Genomic DNA, 16257 nt, shown 5'->3' on the forward strand with positions numbered 1-16257 from the left:
CCACTATTACACACCACCATCTAAATACCACTATTACACACCACCATCTATATACCACTATTACACACCACCATCTATATACCGCTATTACATACCACCATCTATATACCACTATTACATACCACCATCTATATACCACTATTACACACCACCATCTATATACCACTATTACACACCACCATCTATATACCACTATTACATACCACCATCTATATACCACTATTACATACCACCATCTATATACCACTATTATATACCACTATTACACACCACCATCTATATACCACTATTACATACCACCATCTATATACCACTATTACATACCACCATCTATATACCACTATTACATACCACCATCTATATACCACTATTACATACCACCATCTATATACCACTATTATATACCACTATTACACACCACCATCTATATACCACTATTACATACCACCATCTATATACCACTATTACATACCACCATCTATATACCACTATTACACACCACCATCTATATACCACTATTATATACCACTATTACACACCACCATCTATATACCACTATTACACATCACCATCTATATACCACTACTACACATCACCAACTAACATCTATATACCACTATTACACACCACCATCTATATACCACTATTACACACCACCATCTATATACCACTACTACACACCACCATCTATATACCACTATTACACACCACCACCTATATACCACTATTATATACCACCATCTATATACCACTATTACACACCACCATCTATATACCACTATTACACACCACCATCTATATACCACTATTACATCTACATCTATATACCACTATTATATACCACCATCTATATACCACTTATATACCACCAACTAACATCTATATACCACTATTACACACCACCATCTGTATACCACTATTACATACCACCATCTATATACCACTATTACATACCACCATCTATATACCACTATTATATACCACTATTACACACCACCATCTATATACCACTATTACACATCACCATCTATATACCACTACTACACATCACCAACTAACATCTATATACCACTATTACACACCACCATCTATATACCACTATTACACACCACCATCTATATACCACTACTACACACCACCATCTATATACCACTATTACACACCACCACCTATATACCACTATTATATACCACCATCTATATACCACTACTACACACCACCATCTATATACCACTATTACATCTACATCTATATACCACTATTACACACCACCATCTATATACCACTATTACACACCACCATCTGTATACCACTATTACACACCACCATCTATATACCACTATTAAACACCACCATCTATATACCACTATTACATACCACCATCTATATACCACTACTACACACCACCAACTAACATCTATATACCACTATTACACACCACCATCTATATACCACTATTACATCTACATCTATATACCACTATTATATACCACCATCTATATACCACTACTACACACCACCAACTAACATCTATATACCACTATTACACACCACCATCTATATACCACTATTCATACCACCATCTATATACCACTATTACATACCACCATCTATATACCACTATTACATACCACCAACTATATACCACTATTACACACCACCATCTATATACCACTATTACACACCACCATCTATATACCACTATTACATACCACCAACTATATACCACTATTACATACCACCAACTATATACCACTATTACATACCACCATCTATATACCACTATTACATACCACCATCTATATACCACTACTACACACCACCATCTATATACCACTATTACACACCACCATCTATATACCACTATTACATACCACCAACTATATACCACTATTACATACCACCATCTATATACCACTATTACACACCACCATCTATATACCACTATTACATACCACCATCTATATACCACTATTACATACCACCATCTATATACCACTATTACAAACCACCATCTATATACCACTATTACATACCACCATCTATATACCACTACTACACACCACCAACTAACATCTATATACCACTATTACACACCACCATCTATATACCACTATTACATCTACATCTATATACCACTATTATATACCACCATCTATATACCACTATTACACACCACCACCTATATACCACTATTACACACCACCATCTATATACCACTATTATATACCACCATCTATATACCACTATTACATACCACCATCTATATACCACTATTACACACCACCATCTATATACCACTATTACACACCACCAACTATATACCACTATTACACACCACCATCTATATACCACTATTACATCTACATCTATATACCACTATTACATACCACCATCTATATACCACTATTATATACCACCATCTATATACCACTATTACACACCACCATCTATATACCACTATTACTACCACCATCTATATACCACTATTACACACCACCACCTATATACCACTATTACATCTACATCTATATACCACTGTTACACACCACCACCTATATACCACTATTACATCTACATCTATATACCACTATTACACACCACCATCTATATACCACTATTACATCTACATCTATATACCACTATTACACACCACCATCTATATACCACTATTACACACCACCACCTATATACCACTATTACATCTACATCTATATACCACTATTACACACCACCACCTATATACCACTATTACATCTACATCTATATACCACTATTACACACCACCATCTATATACCACTATTACATCTACATCTATATACCACTATTACATACCACCATATATATACCACTATTACATACCACCATCTATATACTACTATTATATACCACCATCTATATACCACTATTACATACCACCATCTATATACCACTACTACATACCACCATCTATATACCACTATTACATACCACCATCTATATACCACTATTACACACCACCATCTATATACCACTATTACACACCACCATCTATATACCACTATTACACACCACCATCTATATACCACTATTACACACCACCATCTATATACCACTATTACATACCACCATCTATATACCACTATTACACACCACCATCTATATACCACTATTACACACCACCATCTATATACCACTATTACATACCACCATCTATATACCACTATTACACACCACCATCTATATACCACTATTACATACCACCATCTATATACCACTATTATATACCACCATATATATACCACTATTACTACCACCATCTATATACCACTATTACACACCACCATCTATATACCACTATTACATCTACATCTATATACCACTATTATATACCACCATCTATATACCACTATTACACACCACCATCTATATACCACTATTACATCTACATCTATATACCACTATTACATACCACCATCTATATACCACTATTACATACCACCATCTATATACCACTATTACACACCACCATCTATATACCACTATTACACACCACCATCTATATACCACTATTTCATCTACATCTATATACCACTATTACACACCACCATCTATATACCACTATTACACACCACCATCTATATACCACTATTACACACCACCATCTATATACCACTATTACACACCACCATCTATATACCACTATTACATACCACCATCTATATACCACTATTACATCTACATCTATATACCACTATTACATACCACCAACTATATACCACTATTACACACCACCATCTATATACCACTATTACATACCACCATCTATATACCACTATTACACACCACCATCTATATACCACTATTACACACCACCATCTATATACCACTATTACATACCACCATCTATATACCACTACTACACACCACCAACTAACATCTATATACCACTATTACACACCACCATCTATATACCACTATTACACACCACCATCTATATACCACTATTACATACCATCACCTATATACCACTATTACACACCACCATCTATATACCACTATTACACACCACCATCTATATACCACTATTATATACCACCATCTATATACCACTATTACACACCACCATCTATATACCACTATTACACACCACCATCTATATACCACTATTACATGAGTTTGAGTTTTGTTATTTTTACAGGGACAGTGCACATGAATCAACGTTTCAGTAAAAGTGCCGGTTTTAGCCAGCCGGCTAATTTTCAACCGCAGACCCTGGGCAGGTTATTAAAAACAATTACCACCAACTAACATCTATATACCACTATTACATACCACCAATGTATTGTCAAATATAAAATGATGTTGGGCAATGGTGACATCATTGAGGATCTTTAAGGTTGCGGTGACACATCCATAACCTGAGCGTAAACCAGATTGCATGCCAGAGAGAATACTATAGACATCAAGAAAGCCAGTCACTTGATTATTGACACGTTTTTCCAACACTTTTGATAAACAGGACAAAACAGAAATTGGCCTATAACAGTTAGGATCAGCTTGATCTCCCTCTTTAAATAAAGGACGTCACCTTGGCTGACTTCCAAGCAATGGGAACCTCCCCAGAAAGGAGAGACAGGTTTAAAAGGTCAGAGATAGGCTTGGTGATGATAGGGGCAGCAACCTTAAAGAAGAAAGGGTCTAAACCATCTGACCAAGATGTTTTTTGGGGGGTCAACTTTCAGGAACTCCTTTAGCAACTCGGACTCAGTGACCGCCTGCAGGGAGAAATTTTGTAGCAGGGCAGGGGAAAATAAGGGAGGAACATCAGGGATAATCGCATTAGACGGGGTGGGAGATGAGGAAATGTTGGACGAGCAAGGAGGCATGGCTGAGTCAAATAGGAATCCTGACTTAATGAAGTGGTGATTAAAGAGCTCAGAGCTCAGCCATGTGCTCCTTTACAGTAACAAGGAGGAGGGTTTATTCTCCAGGTCTTCAACCGTTTACCAGAACTTCTTGGGGTTATACCCACAGAGAGAGAACTGCTCTCTAACTTTGGCCTTCCGGATAGCCTGAGTGCACTTATTTCTACTTTGCCTGAATGAGAGACAGTCCGCCTGAGTATGCGTGTGCCGAGCGATTTGCCAAATGGAATTCTTGAGGTGGAGTAACTCTCCCAGATCACGGTCGTACCAGGGACTGAACCTGTTTCTAATTCTCATTTTCTTTATGGGCGTGTATTTGTTATATCACTAAAAATATATAAAGGAAGGTCCAAGCATCTTCGACAGAGGGGATCAAGTTGATTCTAATCCAATTTACAGAGGCCAGGTCATGAAGGAAGGCTTGCTCTTTAAAGATTTTTGCAAGCGTCTATGACAAATCAGGACAGGTCATTTCACTGAGCAGCCATTACGAACACAGGCTGTAAAACAGTGATCGCTAAGATCAATACAGAAACACCAGACTGATGCCTATCAGGATTATTTGTGAGGATAACATCAAGGAGAATAGCCTTTTCTGGGTGTTTGGAGTCATATCTTGTGGGATTGGTAATAATTTAAGAAAGATTTATGGAGTCCCATTTCTTTAGGACTTGGTCAGGTGGTTTAAACTTCTTTGGGATCAGTGTCCCTTCCACGGGATGGTTGAGCTAATGTAGGCTAATGCGATTAGCATGAGGTTGTAAGTAACAAGAACATTTCCCATGACATAGACATATCTGATATTGGCAGAAAGCTTAAATTTTTGTTAATCTAACTGCACTGTCCAATTTTCAGTAGCTATTACAGTGAAAGAATACCATGCTATTGTTTGAGGAGAGTGTACAATTTTGAACATGAAAAGTTATTAATAAACAAATTTGGCACATTTGGGCAGTCTTGATATAACACTTTGAACAGAAATGCAACGGTTCATTGGATCTGTCCAAAACTTTACACATACACTGATGCCATCTACTGGCCAAAATCTAAATTGCACCTGAGCTGGAATAATACATTATGGCCTTTCTCTTGCATTTGAAAGATGATGGTACAAAAAAAATACAAAATAACAGTTGGTTTTTTCTTTGTATTATCTTTTACCAGATCTATTGTGTTATATTCTCCTACATTCCTTTCATATTTCCATAAACTTCAAAGTGTTTCCTTTCAAATGGTACCAATAATATGCATATCGTTGCTCAGGGCCTGAGCTACAGGCAGTTAGATTTGGGTATGTCATTTTAGGTGAAAATTGAAAAAAAAGGGGCGGATCCTTAAGAGGTTTTATGACCCAGTTTAGGTCACCTAGTAGGACAAATTCAGACTGAGTGTAAGGGGCCAGGAAAGAGATTTGGGCATTTAGAGCCAGTGCTGATGGTGCTCGATAACACCTAGCAACAGTCAACAAAGATCTATTTGAAAGTTTAATGAGTAAAACCAGCAAATCCAATTGTTTGGGGACAGACTTGGTGGAGACAACCAAGCACTGAAGGTGTTCCCTGGTAAAGATTATTATTATTATATATTTTTTTTTATCCGTTATTTTACCAGGTAAGTTGACTGAGAACACGTTCTCATTTGCAGCAACGACCTGGGGAATAGTTACAGGGGAGAGGAGGGGGATGAATGAGCCAATTGTAAACTGGGGATTATTAGGTGACCGTGATGGTTGAGGGCCAGATTGGGAATTTAGCCAGGACACCGGGGTTAACACCCCTACTCTTACGATAAGTGCCATGGGATCTTTAATGACCTCAGAGAGTCAGGAAACCCGTTTAACGTCCCATCCGAAAAACGGCACCCTACACAGAGCAGTGTCCCGAATCACTGACCTGGGGCATTGGGATCTTTGTTTAGACCAGAGGAAAGAGTGCCTCCTACTGGCCCTCCAACACCACTTCCAGCAGCATCTGGTCTCCCATCCAGAGAGTGACCAGGACCAACCCTGCTTAGCTTCAGAAGCAAGCCAGCAGTGGTATGCAGGGTGGTATGCTGCTGGCTAAATTGCCACTCCCCCACCTTTGGAAGACCTGTCTTGCCGAAAAAGGTTATAACCAGAAAGGTTAACATCAGTATTCAAAACACTCTTCCTTAACCACGTCTCAGTAATGACCAACACATCTGGATTGGAGCTGTGAACCCACACTTTCAATTGATCCATTTTAGGTAATAAGCTTCTAGTGTTAACGTGCAGAAAACCCAGGCTTTTACGAGAGCAGAAATCAGTGAAGCAGATATCAGAGCACAAGTCAGAATTGGGGCTAGCAACATGCACATTTCCAGATATCATCAGCAGTAATACAAAAAGGGCACAGCAGAGGACAGGGAGAGCCTTGCAGTGTTGATTTATAACATTTGAATGTGCATTCAATGGCAACAAGATCATATTGTACAGCAATTTCATCAGGTAACATGAATACAAAGCCAGCGAGAGGTAGTTAGAATAGGATGGGAGGCCAAGAGTCCTTGTAACCAATAGAGAGTCAGAGTACCGAGTGTGGGAACAAACATAGTCTGTCCCACGGTCGGGTAAACAAGCAAGTTCATAGTCAACAAAGCATGCAGGAGTCATGAGGCAAATAACATAAAGCACAAGAGAAATGGTAACAACTTGGGGCTAGCCATTGTCAGTTCAGAGTCACATGCCCCAACAGTGTGTGTGTGTTGGAGGAGAGTGAAAGCTCTGGAGAGAGGAGGGAGTGTGGCGGAGGAGAGAGAAAGCTCAGGAGAGAGGAGGGAGTGTGGCGGAAGAGAGAGAAAGCTCAGAAGAGAGGAGGGGGTGTGGCGGAGGAGAGAGAAAGCTCAGAAGAGAGGAGGGGGTGTGGCGGAGGAGAGAGAAAGCTCAGGAGAGAGGAGGGAGTGTGGCGGAGGAGAGAGAAAGCTCAGAAGAGAGGAGGGGGTGTGGCGGAGGAGAGAGAAAGCTCAGAAGAGAGGAGGGGGTGTGGCGGAGGAGAGAGAAAGCTCAGGAGAGAGGAGGGGGTGTGGCGGAGGAGAGAGAAAGCTCAGAAGAGAGGAGGGGGTGTGGCGGAGGAGAGAGAAAGCTCAGAAGAGAGGAGTGAGTGTGGCGGAGGAGAGAGAAAGCTCCGAAGAGAGGAGGGAGTGTGGTGGAGGAGAGAGAAAGCTCCGAAGAGAGGAGGGGGGTGTGGCGGAGGAGAGAGAAAGCTCAGAAGAGAGGAGGGAGTGTGGCGGAAGAGAGAGAAAGCTCAGGAGAGAGGAGGGAGTGTGGCGGAGGAGAGAGAAAGCTCCGAAGAGAGGAGGGAGTGTGGCGGAGGAGAGAGAAAGCTCCGAAGAGAGGAGGGAGTGTGGCGGAGGAGAGAGAAAGCTCCGAAGAGAGGAGGGAGTGTGGCGGAGGAGAGAGAAAGCTCCGAAGAGAGGAGGGAGTGTGGCGGAGGAGATTGAAAGCTCTGGAGAGAGGAGGGGGTGTGGCGGAGGAGAGAGAAAGCTCAGAAGAGAGGAGGGAGTGTGGCGGAGGAGATTGAAAGCTCTGGAGAGAGGGGGGAGTGTGGTAGAGGAGATTGAAAGCTCTGGAGAGAGGGGGGAGTGTGCCGGGGGTACCTGCACCAGACAGGGGGAGACAGGCCTGGGCAGATGGTGAACAGATCGCCAGGTGGAGTCCAAGTAGCAGTGTAGCAGGTATCACACCCACTTGGGAGAACATTTTTTTGGGAGGCAGATTCCTTGTAGAAAATCGAAGCTAGCTAGCTAACGTAGCTAGTAAGTCTCTGTCCACCGTCTTGTCCACGTGGAAAAGGAGGTTGTTAGCTAGCTATACCTATACCTTTTCAGTTTCTGCGAATGGTCCTTTGCGATGTCCAACAATGTTGTCGTGAGATGAATCCAGGGGGTACTGTATTTTAGTTACCTCTGCACAGATGGAGGGGTCTTCAAAGGCCTCTGCATTTGGGTGGTGGTGGGACTGTGAAACTCTCCTACCATTGTTAGTCTCAAGAGTTTACACCTCTCACTTCACACTTGAAACAATGACTGGTAAAATGATCCAAGACCAGCTCAGTTCAAACTTCTGAAGGCTAGGCGTCCGGCTAGCGGGACACCTGTTGACAACATCCGATGAAATTGGAGGGAGCGCGATTAAAAAAAAAGGTCTTAAAGGTGATGGGTCAGGTCTTAAAGGTGATGGGTCAGGTCTTAAAGGTGATGGGTCAGGTCTTAAAGGTGATGGGTCAGGTCTTAAAGGTGATGGGTCAGGTCTTAAAGGTGATGGGTCAGGTCTTAAAGGTGATGGGTCAGGTCTTAAAGGTGATGGGTCAGGTCTTAAAGGTGAAGGGGTCAGGTCTTAAAGGTGATGGGTCAGGTCTTAAAGGTGATGGGTCAGGTCTTAAAGGTGATGGGTCAGGTCTTAAAGGTGATGGGTCAGGTCTTAAAGGTGATGGGTCAGGTCTTAAAGGTGATGGGTCAGGTCTTAAAGGTGAAGGGGTCAGGTCTTAAAGGTGATGGGTCAGGTCTTAAAGGAGATGGGTCAGGTCTTAAAAGTGATGGGTCAGGTCTTAAAGGTGATGGGTCAGGTCTTAAAGGTGATGGGTCAGGTCTTAAAGGTGATGGGTCAGGTCTTAAGTTAGGTTACGTTTAAAGGTAAACTCAGGAAGATGACATAGATGCACCAATGAAACAGTAGTAGCAAAGACAAAAGGAGAAAGTTAAAAATAACCCAATTGGGTAAATATTGGACAGAACACATGCTGGGTTATTTTGACCTAGCCAGTTGGGCCCATTGGGTTTAGTTTAGTAGGATCCCCATTAGCTACTGACCTAGCCAGTTGGGCCCAGTGGGTTTAGTTTAGTAGGATCCCCATTAGCTACTGACCTAGCCAGTTGGGCCCATTGGGTTTAGTTTAGTAGGATCCCCATTAGCTACTGACCTAGCCAGTTGGGCCCAGTGGGTTTAGTTTAGTAGGATCCCCATTAGCTACTGACCTAGCCAGTTGGGCCCATTGGGTTTAGTTCAGTAGGATCCCCATTAGCTACTGACCTAGCCAGTTGGGCCCAGTGGGTTTAGTTTAGTAGGATCCCCATTAGCTACTGACCTAGCCAGTTGGGTTTAGTTTAGTAGGATCCCCATTAGCTACTGACCTAGCCAGTTGGGCCCATTGGGTTTAGTTTAGTAGGATCCCCATTAGCTACTGACCTAGCCAGTTGGGCCCATTGGGTTTAGTTTAGTAGGATCCCCATTAGCTACTGACCTAGCCAGTTGGGCCCAGTGGGTTTAGTTCAGTAGGATTCCCATTAGCTACTGACCTAGCCAGTTGGGCCCAGTGGGTTTAGTTCAGTAGGATCCCCATTAGCTACTGACCTAGCCAGATGGGCCCAGTGGGTTTAGTTTAGTAGGATCCCCATTAGCTACTGACCTAGCCAGTTGGGCCCAGTGGGTTTAGTTTAGTAGGATCCCCATTAGCTACTGACCTAGCCAGTTGGGTTTAGTTTAGTAGGATCCCCATTAGCTACTGACCTAGCCAGTTGGGCCCATTGGGTTTAGTTTAGTAGGATCCCCATTAGCTACTGACCTAGCCAGATGGGCCCAGTGGGTTTAGTTTAGTAGGATCCCCATTAGCTACTGACCTAGCCAGTTGGGCCCAGTGGGTTTAGTTTAGTAGGATCCCCATTAGCTACTGACCTAGCCAGATGGGCCCAGTGGGTTTAGTTTAGTAGGATCCCCATTAGCTACTGACCTAGCCAGATGGGTTTAGTTCAGTAGGATCCCCATTAGCTACTGACCTAGCCAGATGGGTTTAGTTTAGTAGGATCCCCATTAGCTACTGACCTAGCCAGATGGGCCCAGTGGGTTTAGTTTAGTTGGATCCCCATTAGCTACTGACCTAGCCAGTTGGGCCCAGTGGGTTTAGTTTAGTAGGATCCCCATTAGCTACTGACCTAGCCAGTTGGGCCCAGTGGGTTTAGTTTAATAGGATCCCCATTAGCTACTGACCTAGCCAGATGGGCCAAGTGGGTTTAGTTTAGTAGGATCCCCATTAGCTACTGACCTAGCCAGTTGGGCCCAGTGGGTTTAGTTTAGTAGGATCCCCATTAGCTACTGACCTAGCCAGTTGGGCCCAGTGGGTTTAGTTTAATAGGATCCCCATTAGCTACTGACCTAGCCAGATGGGCCCAGTGGGTTTAGTTTAGTAGGATCCCCATTAGCTACTGACCTAGCCAGTTGGGCCCAGTGGGTTTAGTTTAATAGGATCCCCATTAGCTACTGACCTAGCCAGATGGGCCCAGTGGGTTTAGTTTAGTAGGATCCCCATTAGCTACTGACCTAGCCAGATGGGTTTAGTTTAGTAGGATCCCCATTAGCTACTGACCTAGCCAGATGGGTTTAGTTTAGTAGGATCCCCATTAGCTACTGACCTAGCCAGTTGGGCCAGTTGGGTTTAGTTTAGTAGGATCCCCATTAGCTACTGACCTAGCCAGATGGGCCCAGTGGGTTTAGTTTAGTAGGATCCCCATTAGCTACTGACCTAGCCAGTTGGGCCCAGTGGGTTGAGTTTAGTAGGATCCCCATTAGCTACTGCACATGTAGCAGGAACTCTTCCTAGGGTCCACATCTAACGAACCAGTGTGGCCCATTGGGTTTAGTTTAGTAGGATCCCCATTAGCTACTGCACATGCAGCAGGAACTCTTCCTAGGGTCCACATCTAACAAACCAGTTGGGCCCATTGGGTTTAGTTTAGTAGGATCCCCATTAGCTACTGCACATGCAGCAGGAACTCTTCCTAGGGTCCACATCTAACGAACCAGTTGGGCCCAGTGGGTTTAGTTTAGTAGGATCCTCATTAGCTACTGACCTAGCCAGATGGGTTTAGTTCAGTAGGATCCCCATTAGCTACTGACCTAGCCAGTTGGGCCCAGTGGGTTTAGTTTAGTAGGATCCCCATTAGCTACTGACCTAGCCAGATGGGCCCAGTGGGTTTAGTTTAGTAGGATCCCCATTAGCTACTGACCTAGCCAGTTGGGCCCAGTGGGTTTAGTTTAGTAGGATCCCCATTAGCTACTGACCTAGCCAGATGGGCCAAGTGGGTTTAGTTTAGTAGGATCCCCATTAGCTACTGACCTAGCCAGTTGGGCCCAGTGGGTTTAGTTTAGTAGGATCCCCATTAGCTACTGACCTAGCCAGTTGGGCCCAGTGGGTTTAGTTTAATAGGATCCCCATTAGCTACTGACCTAGCCAGATGGGCCCAGTGGGTTTAGTTTAGTAGGATCCCCATTAGCTACTGACCTAGCCAGTTGGGCCCAGTGGGTTTAGTTTAATAGGATCCCCATTAGCTACTGACCTAGCCAGATGGGCCCAGTGGGTTTAGTTTAGTAGGATCCCCATTAGCTACTGACCTAGCCAGATGGGTTTAGTTTAGTAGGATCCCCATTAGCTACTGACCTAGCCAGATGGGTTTAGTTTAGTAGGATCCCCATTAGCTACTGACCTAGCCAGTTGGGCCAGTTGGGTTTAGTTTAGTAGGATCCCCATTAGCTACTGACCTAGCCAGATGGGCCCAGTGGGTTTAGTTTAGTAGGATCCCCATTAGCTACTGACCTAGCCAGTTGGGCCCAGTGGGTTGAGTTTAGTAGGATCCCCATTAGCTACTGCACATGTAGCAGGAACTCTTCCTAGGGTCCACATCTAACGAACCAGTGTGGCCCATTGGGTTTAGTTTAGTAGGATCCCCATTAGCTACTGCACATGCAGCAAGAACTCTTCCTAGGGTCCACATCTAACAAACCAGTTGGGCCCATTGGGTTTAGTTTAGTAGGATCCCCATTAGCTACTGCACATGCAGCAGGAACTCTTCCTAGGGTCCACATCTAACGAACCAGTTGGGCCCAGTGGGTTTAGTTTAGTAGGATCCTCATTAGCTACTGACCTAGCCAGATGGGTTTAGTTCAGTAGGATCCCCATTAGCTACTGACCTAGCCAGTTGGGCCCAGTGGGTTTAGTTTAGTAGGATCCCCATTAGCTACTGACCTAGCCAGATGGGCCCAGTGGGTTTAGTTTAGTAGGATCCCCATTAGCTACTGACCTAGCCAGTTGGGCCCAGTGGGTTTAGTTTAGTAGGATCCCCATTAGCTACTGACCTAGCCAGTTGGGCCCAGTGGGTTTAGTTTAGTAGGATCCCCATTAGCTACTGCACATGTAGCAGGAACTCTTCCTAGGGTCCACATCTAACGAACCAGTGTGGCCCATTGGGTTTAGTTTAGTAGGATCCCCATTAGCTACTGACCTAGCCAGATGGGTTTAGTTTAGTAGGATCCCCATTAGCTACTGACCTAGCCAGTTGGGCCCATTGGGTTTAGTTTAGTAGGATCCCCATTAGCTACTGACCTAGCCAGTTGGGCCCATTGGGTTTAGTTTAGTAGGATCCCCATTAGCTACTGACCTAGCCAGATGGGCCCAGTGGGTTTAGTTTAGTAGGATCCCCATTAGCTACTGACCTAGCCAGTTGGGCCCAGTGGGTTTAGTTTAGTAGGATCCCCATTAGCTACTGACCTAGCCAGATGGGTTTAGTTTAGTAGGATCCCCATTAGCTACTGACCTAGCCAGATGGGCCCAGTGGGTTTAGTTTAGTAGGATCCCCATTAGCTACTGACCTAGCCAGTTGGGCCCAGTGGGTTTAGTTTAGTAGGATCCCCATTAGCTACTGACCTAGCCAGATGGGCCTAGTGGGTTTAGTTTAGTAGGATCCCCATTAGCTACTGACCTAGCCAGTTGGGCCCAGTGGGTTTAGTTTAGTAGGATCCCCATTAGCTACTGACCTAGCCAGTTGGGCCCAGTGGGTTTAGTTTAGTAGGATCCCCATTAGCTACTGACCTAGCCAGTTGGGCCCAGTGGGTTTAGTTTAGTAGGATCCCCATTAGCTACTGACCTAGCCAGATGGGCCCAGTGGGTTTAGTTTAGTAGGATCCCCATTAGCTACTGACCTAGCCAGTTGGGCCCAGTGGGTTGAGTTTAGTAGGATCCCCATTAGCTACTGACCTAGCCAGTTGGGCCCAGTGGGTTTAGTTTAGTAGGATCCCCATTAGCTACTGCACATGCAGCAGGAACTCTTCCTAGGGTCCACATCTAACGAACCAGTTGGGCCCAGTGGGTTTAGTTTAGTAGGATCCCCATTAGCTACTGACCTAGCCAGTTGGGCCCAGTGGGTTTAGTTTAGTAGGATCCCCATTAGCTACTGACCTAGCCAGTTGGGCCCAGTGGGTTTAGTTTAGTAGGATCCCCATTAGCTACTGACCTAGCCAGATGGGCCCAGTGGGTTTAGTTTAGTAGGATCCCCATTAGCTACTGACCTAGCCAGTTGGGCCCAGTGGGTTTAGTTTAGTAGGATCCCCATTAGCTACTGCACATGTAGCAGATACTCTTCCTAGGGTCCACATCTAACGAACACATACATGACAAAGTACAGAACAACAAGATATTACATTCAATTCTAAATAAATAAATAATTTCCAACCTGGAGAGGTCTACAAGCCACAGTGTCTCACACCCACTGTGAAATATGGTGGAGACTTGGTGATGATCTGGGGGTGGCTTCAGGAAGGCTGGAATCGGGCAGATTTGTCTTTGTGAAGGATGCATGGATCAAACCACGTACAAGGTTGTCCTGGAAGAAAATGTGCTTCCTTCTGCTCTGACAACGTTCCCCAACTCTGAGGAGTGGTTTTTCCAGCAGGACAATGTTCCCCAACTCTGAGGATTGTTTTTCCCAGCAGGACAACGCTCCATGCCACACAGCCAGGTCAATCAAGGTGTGGATGGAGGACCACCAGATCAATACCCTGTCATGGCCAGCCCAACCTCCAGACCTGAACCCCGTTGAAAACCTCTGGAATGTGATCAAGAGTAAGATGGATGGTCACAAGCCATCAAACAAAGCCGAGCTGCTTGAATTTTTGCGCCAGGAGTGGCATAAAGTCACCCAACATCAATGTGAAAGAGCATTTATTTATTTATTTCACCTTTATTTAACCAGGCAGGCCAGTTGAGAACAAGTTCTCAATGACCTGGCCAAGATAAAGCCTGCGACAAAAACAACATCACAGAGTTACACATGGGATAAACAAACGTACAGTCAATAACACAATAGAAAAAGTATATGTACAGTGTAGTAAGATTAGGGAGGTAAGGCCTAAAAAATAGGCCATAGAGGCAAAATAATTACAATTTAGCATTAGTACTGGAGTGATAGATGTGCAAGTAGAGATACTGGGGTGCAAAAGAGCAAAAATAAATAAATAACAGTATGGGATGAGGTAATCGGATGGGCTATTTAAAGATGGGCTGTGTACAGGTGCAGTAATCGGTAAGCTGCTCTGACAGCTGATGCTTAAAAATAATCCCTACCATTGTGACAATGAGTCGCCCATTTTAAATATATATCGGAGGATTTTTATTTTTGTATTGCTTGTAACTGTTTCGGGTAATGTAAGTTCTTGTGCTGTTAGTAGAATAACCTGTGTGTAAATGTAATCTGTTGCTGTATTTATTTGTGTTATCTGTGATCGTTTTGTTTGTCTTGTTTAGTGCTTTAACCTAAACTGTATGTGTAAACATGTATACACGGGGCCCGGGTGTAAAAGAGACCTCGGTCTCAGTCTGTGTTCCTTGTTGAAATAAAGGTAGAATCATAATGCTGCATCAAATGTACATGATCTTAGGGGCGTTGGCAAACACAATGTAACTAATTTAATGCAGGTCCCCCTAATTGCGCCGAATACATCTGTTTGTCCTACAGTTATTGTAAGCAGTAATCATGAGCCTATAACCCAGAGTTACACTGTTAGCACTGAGGCGGTGTGCAATAGTAGGAAGACCACTTTATGCAGCTCACCCTGCACTATCAGCTCCAATGTAAATAACATGAGTAAGTCCACCTCTGATAAGCTTCCCAGTAAAGCATGAAAAACAATCAACAACCCAGAACAGTGCTAACAAATAGCCCATATTAACATATGTAGATTAAGAAACAAGGTCCATGAAGACAATAACTTGCTTGTAACAGATGACATTCATATTCTGACTATCTCTGGAATAAGAAGAATAAGTAGAATAATCAATTTCATAAATGTGTCAAGTGCAGTGTCTGTTTGCTCCTCATTACACACCACAGAACCAACAGATATTCTTTACATCATCAACATATGAATCACTACAAAACTTATTGTATGACCTCTTATACACTATAATAGGCCCAGCCTTTGGTTTTCCTAGATATGGCTACTATATTGTGATCACTACATCTGATGGATTTGGATACTGCTTTCAAGCAGATTTCTGCAGCATTAGT

This window comes from Salvelinus fontinalis, chromosome 10 (genome assembly GCF_029448725.1).
Source record: "Salvelinus fontinalis isolate EN_2023a chromosome 10, ASM2944872v1, whole genome shotgun sequence".
In the NCBI taxonomy this organism is placed as follows: Eukaryota; Metazoa; Chordata; class Actinopteri; order Salmoniformes; family Salmonidae; genus Salvelinus; species Salvelinus fontinalis.